At 49.5% G+C, this 6,373-nt stretch overlaps 1 long non-coding RNA gene across 1 annotated transcript; it reads left to right on the forward strand.

The window, feature by feature from the left end:
- The first annotated feature begins 2,665 nt into the window (after positions 1–2,665).
- On the forward strand, positions 2,666–5,196 carry LOC109145032. The gene is made up of 2 exons (XR_005604716.1): positions 2,666–3,187; positions 4,447–5,196. It is a non-coding gene; the product is annotated as an uncharacterized LOC109145032 (long non-coding RNA).
- The last annotated feature ends 1,177 nt before the right edge of the window (positions 5,197–6,373 follow it).

Here is a 6,373-nt window from a genome sequence, read left to right on the forward strand (position 1 = left end):
TAAAGAAAGAATAAATCCCATCTTTCTTGGGTGTTTCACAAAAAGAAGTTGTACTACAACAAATCTCTTTTTTTCTTCAGTACTTAGCGTATCAAGTTTCAGAAACTCAATTCAAGAAGTTAAATAATGATGAAAGACTGGTTCAGAGATTAAAACTGCAGCCTAGGAATCAGGAGTTCCTGGTTTAGATCCCACATCAGTTAAAAATGTCTTGTGTTACTGCTGGAAAATGACTGGCCAGCAATCAGCTTCTTTTCTAAAAATTCTTCCTTAAAAAACCCTGAACCAATCCATACAGCTAAAAATTTACAGAGAGTAACAGCAGGCTTACCAGCTTTTTGGATATGAGCACTAGAGGGTGACAAAGCTGTACCAAATGAACACAGACTACAGCAATTTTTGGCACTAACGGAACTAACGTTACTTATGTAGTCCAGACTGGTTCGACAATCACATGGATAAAGACTATTGCTAACCTTTTTTATTTCTAATTTGATAAAATTGACTTCAGAGATTAGTGTATCTACTGCCAGTTCTTCTCTGTCCATGTGATCAAAGTTAAGATGGGATTCCTTTCCTGAAAGCATCTCTCTAGCACATGGCTTAGTTGTCAACTTTCTTTTATAATGTCTATATATATTACTTATGTTCTAAACAGGCATATCACAGGCACTGGAACGAATCTCTCTCTAGAATGTCCTCAATCTGTGTCATCAGGCATGCATTCTAGGTTTGACAGCTCTGAAAAAGAAGCCAAAATGACTACAACTGCAATCCTTAAAAACATTCACTTCCTGTAAACAATAGCAGTGATCCCCCCTTGAAATGCCATGACACTGAAGTGAGCACAGAGAATTTCTCACTAAATAGTAAAGGACATTAGAAAAGACTCACAAGCATTCAGAATGTCTCACAGCACTTGTAAATTAAAAAAGAATGTTAATTTATAGCTCAGAAATTAGGTCATGTGGAAAGAATTTCCAGGGCATACACAGCTACTGTGGAAATGGGATAAGGATGCCTTGCACTGACCACAGAAATCATGAATGCTGTAAAAACAAATAAAAATCCCTGGCCCAAGTGCCAGGTCAGTGAATAATTGTACATAGTGTTTTGTGTTTATCCCCCATATTTGAAACCCTACAAAACATTACACCTGTAATTTCAGCTCAAACACAAAGAAAAAAAAAAACAGTAACTGAATTCAAATTTTGTAGCTCTATATTTAACTTTTTTTTTTTTTTTTACTATATTGAAAGTAAACTGCTTATAAGTTTACTTAGTACAATGATTCACAATTTACCAACTCCACTAGATCTCTCAGCTTTCCAATTTCCTCACTGGTTCCCCCCAAGTGCCATCACAGCAAGGCCTCCCCCTGAATACTCCCAGCAGACCCAACGCCACCAGAGCAGCCCCTTCCATGTCGATCCTCCGCCAGCCCCCACAGCCCCCACCCTTCACAGCCCTCCCCTGCCATCTCAGGGCCTTCCCTGTCTACTGCCCATCCCCAGCGGCCACCACAGCACAGACACACCACTGTCTTGAAAACCCACAATGAGTGGTGCCGGTCAGTGCCTGCAGATCCTCAAGAGCTGCAGGAAAAAAAAAGATCAGAGAGGAATCTTCTATGGCAGAACAAAGGGAATAGGAGTGAGGTGGTTGCCGTGGAATGGGTTAAGGAACACTCACAAAAGCCTTAAAGACGCTACTGCTCTTGGCTCAGAATGTGAAAGGGGACTGGTGAAACGTAAATCAGAAGCTGGTTGCAATGTCCGGGTCTCAGTTATCTGTATAAAATGAAACACAATTGTTGGACTATTGTATGGATGGATGCTTGTGTCTCTTACCATGTGATCTATACTTGTTGGGTGCTGCATATTTATCTGTCAAAATTAGTCTGGAGTGTTAATTAATAAATACTGAGGAAGGGGTCATAAACCTACATTTTAATACCATTGCTGTGGGTTTGATAAGTAGAATCATAGAATCTACTTTTATGTCTTGATCCTCCTGAAGGCCCTTAAATGGATTTTTTTTTTCCATGCTAAATTGGGTATCTAAGGGAAATTTCTTCTATAAGCAGTATAGAAGACTAGTCCTCAGTCAGCAATATATCAGTGAGAGACACCTGAGCCATTATTTGCTCAAAATAGAGGAACAAAGAGGAACAGCCCTGTAATAATATGTGAATGATCTCTGGTTGATTTCTGGTTGAAATTCAGAAGAACCAAATTAGCGAGGTTGAGTAAGAAGGTATTGAAGAGTGAAGACTTTAATCCTTTGGTACAGTACTGTATGGACTTTGGATTTACTGTGTCCTTGCAAATGGATTGTCCTTCCAGCAAAAGAGGCCCATGTGCAAAAAACATCGAATCTCAGAATGGTTTGGGTTCGAAAGAACCTTAAAGATTACCTTCTTGCAATCCCCCTTCCATGGGCAGGGACACCTTCCAGTAGACCAGACTGCTCAAAGCTACATCCAAACTGCCCTTGAACCATTCCAGGGATGGAGCTTCCACCGCTTCTCTGGGGAACCTGTGTTAGTGCCTCATCACCCTTTGACCCATGACCCGGTAGCGGACCGGCCAGTGCTGCCCCCGGGCTGCGCGGGGCGAACGAACAAACGGACAAACGGAAAAAGAACAAAGGGACAAACGGTCCCGGCGCTGCGGCGGTAGCAGCAGCGACACTAGCGAGCCGTTACCTCTTCTGTTTGACCTTCTCCTCTCCCTCTCCCGGTCTCCCTCTCCCGTTCCCGGTCTCTCTCGCCCTCTGCCGACCCGTGCCGCCCCCGTGTCCCCCCTCCTTCCGTGGGAGACGCTTCCTCCCCACCCCTGGGCGGCCGCCGCGGTCTCGTCCCCGCCCGGCTCTCGCCGTACCGGCTGTGGCTCCGCCTGGCCCGGCCCCGGCCACCACCTCTTCTGCGGGTTCCGCAGCCCGAGCTCCGTCGCTCGGTGCCCGCTCCAGATGGGAAATCCCGGCCCGGGGCGGTCGGGGGCCGGCCCGGACCCCGGAAAGGAGAAGGTACCGGGTGGGACCGCTGCTGGGAACTTGACCAAGTCAGCCGAGAGTGGCCGGAAGGTCCAGAAGTTACTCTGGAGCGGAGGGGAAGCGCTTGGCCCGTCCTCTGCACCTCCATCAAACCAACGCTGCACAAGGGGAAATGTCACATTTGAGTGCAAAGGTGACTAATGACCTGAGTGCGACCGGGCAGGCCTGAGGGTGACACTGTCATCGGCCCTGAGACCAGACGGCATGGCCAGCGTGGGGGGGGCAGAGCTGGTGTCATCCGCCGGGACCTTGGTCGTGTCCTGCACACCTTCAGGATGCTTCAGGATGGCCGTGGATTTGTTTGGTTTTTGAGGGCTTTTGGAAGAAGTGTGTCTTGGGGACTTGTTTGATTTCTGGCTGTTTTCTAAGGGGTGGGAGTGTTGATTTGGGTTTTGCTTTTGTTAAACTGATGTTTCGAAAGCTGTTTGCCTGCAGAGCCCCCGCTAGCCCCTGGCGGGGGGAGCCGCGGAGCGCGGCGCTGGCTGGAGCCGACACTGGGTGGCAGGAGGCTCCTACAAACGGCTCCTGCCCGGGTCCTCCGCCCCTTCCCAGCCCGTCATCTCCAGCACAGGCTGCGCTGTGCCCAGGACCCCCTCATGCCCTCCTGGCCACCTCTGCACGTGCCCTGGCCCCCAATTGCACACTTAGCCCCCCACCCCATTCACACCCGGCACCCTGCGGCCTTACCGGCAACCGCACAGCCAGGGCTGGGGGTGCAGGTGTGCTCATGGGCGTGCAAGACTGCTCGGGGGGATGCAGGTGGGCTCCGAGGAGTGCATGCATATTCCAGGGTCAGTCGGGCCAATGCTGGGCGCCTGGCTTAGCAGGTGAGCAGAGGGAGCACATCCCTTCCGCTGTTTGAATAAACTGAGGGATGTCTGGTCGTGGGGGATTATCAGCTCCAAGAAATTCTCAGAGCACAGGGACCTTCCCATCTGAGAATGTCCCTGAACTGCAGCCTTGTACCAACCTCCTGCTTTTGTGTGAGTCCTCCTGCTCCTCCTACTTCTCCACTGTGGATGCACAATCCTTAACCCAAACACTGAGCAGCACCCAGAGGGACCAGAAGGGGCTTTGGTCAAGGTATAAAATGTAGCCCAAGGGTGTGAAGGGAGCAGTTGGGGCTCTTGTGATGTGAACCTACCAGAAGCTGCCTATACATCCGTATCCTGAAATTTAATTTTTTTTTTTTTTTAAAGCAAATCCAGTGGGTGAGAGCTGCCCATGGCTGTATTGCCCAATAGTTACCCAGTGTCAGCAGCAGATCTCATTTTCCGTTTTGCAGAGAGGGCACTTACAGTCAGCTTTGACCCCTACTCCCTGGGAATAGCCAGTCTCTGATACTTCCACAAAATCTGATTTTTTTGCTTTAACTGACGCTGTGTTTTCTAGGAAGGAGGGCCAAGCAGCCTGTGACCTGTGACCAGCCACTCTGGGATGTTTGACAATGTGCCACACTCTGCTTTAGGGCTCCCAGCAGCAGAACTGCATGACCAGGGTGCTGTGGTCATGCAGAATGTGGCACAGATGAAGCCATCTCTGCTGCTACACATCTCTGTGGTTGGCAGGTTACCTCTGCACTACTGCACCATTGTGGACATCCAGTGCTGGTGCCTGGAGGAACATTTGTCAACATGATACAAACATGCTTTATGTTCCTGCCAGACCAAGAGGGACAAATAAATGTGGAATGGGACAAATAAATAGGAAAGGACTCGGGGCTGCTCTGCCAGGACAGCCTGATGTAGTAAAGTGCTTGGGAAGTCCCTCAGGGCAGAAGGCAGAGTGGAGTGCCCAGGCCCAGGTTGAAAGCCTGAGATGATGGGGAAGGGTGACATTCTATTAGTAAACCAGTAATGACCACCTCTTTGGCATTTCCTGAAAACTACTGTAGGTTGGCTGGTTCCTGGAGGAGCACAGTGATGTCAGCAGCCAGAAATCCCGTGGAACCGGCCAGACTGGCAAATGCATGAAAGTCAGATAATCTGCTGTTTCATCGCTCCTCCACCCCCAAATCCCCATCCACTTCAGGCATCAGAGGGAAGCTAATTGACTTGAGCTTCCTTTTCATGCTCAAACACCTTGGTTGACTTGGTTATTTTCTCTCATTTTTGTTTCATAAACAGATTGGCTTCAAAGGCAGTTCTGGTGCAGGTGTTATGTGATATGTATCTACCAGATAACCGGGGAGAGGCCTTGCTTCACCAGGTGCTCACTGCCTCTGTGTGATCTGGTCACAGTTTTGCTGCCTCTTCCCACTAACTGGTGTGAGAGTTACTGCTGGGAAAGGAAATCAGTTGCTGCTTGCCTTCCCTCTTTTCCTTCATCTCCCAAAGCAGAAGAAAGTGGAGACTTCTGGGCAGCAAGGGCCAATGTAGAGTGGCTTTCCAGAGAATGGGACCTTAGCAGGGACACATGGCACCATTCCTCAGAGTGGCTTTTGTAGTGAGAAGGGCAGGTGTCCATGGAAATGGTTTCCTGGATGGGGGCTGATCCAGAAGGTGAGGCTCCCATCTTCACCTTACCTGACCCAGTGAGTTTGACTCTGATCCTCATGCTCCCCCACTCTGCAGATTGATTGCTGGATGGGCATGCTGCCAGTCTGTATTTTCCTTTACCATGTTGGAGACACAGTATAAACTTGGATGCAGGTGGGAGGTGCTGAGCTCTTGCCTTGGCAGCAACTGGGACAACCCACCTCCTCATCCCTGCCATCTTACCAGTGCGAGAAAATAGGACCAGGTTGAACAGAGCTCCTCACAAGGGTCCCCACTCTTTAACACCCAGGAAGTTTCAGGGATCTGTGCAGGGAAGGAAGCTGTAGCCCTCCCCACTGGCATGTGCCAGGGGCATGCACTGAGCCAAGGACCAGTTGGGCATCACCTCTGTCCCTGGCAGGGAGATGTGCATCCAGGTCTGCACCAGCCACCCATGGAGGCAGCTCTCAAAAACCAGTCCAGGGCAAAGGGTTACCTATGTTGGACCCCAGGGAAACCACATGGGGTCTTTCTGTGCTGTGGCCTGCTCTTCAGGTCCCTCCTGGGGAACAATTCCAGGCTGGGGAAGTAACTGGACAAAACCAAAAAGCTGAGGAAGCTGTGCTGTAGGACACATCAGGGTGTTTATCACGATGATCTAAAGAACGATCTGCAGTCCATGCACACAAATGTTTGCATATGTGTGTGAGAGCTTTGTGGTTTCATTCTGATATAGAATCACAGCAATGATATCCAGCTGGCATCAGTTGCTCCAAAGTTCAGGTACTTGCATGCCACAGGAGTACCAGCATGGGCAGGTGGAGGGAGGCAAGTTGCTGGAC

Source organism: Corvus cornix, chromosome 4A (assembly GCF_000738735.6).
Source record: "Corvus cornix cornix isolate S_Up_H32 chromosome 4A, ASM73873v5, whole genome shotgun sequence".
Classification (NCBI taxonomy): Eukaryota; Metazoa; Chordata; class Aves; order Passeriformes; family Corvidae; genus Corvus; species Corvus cornix.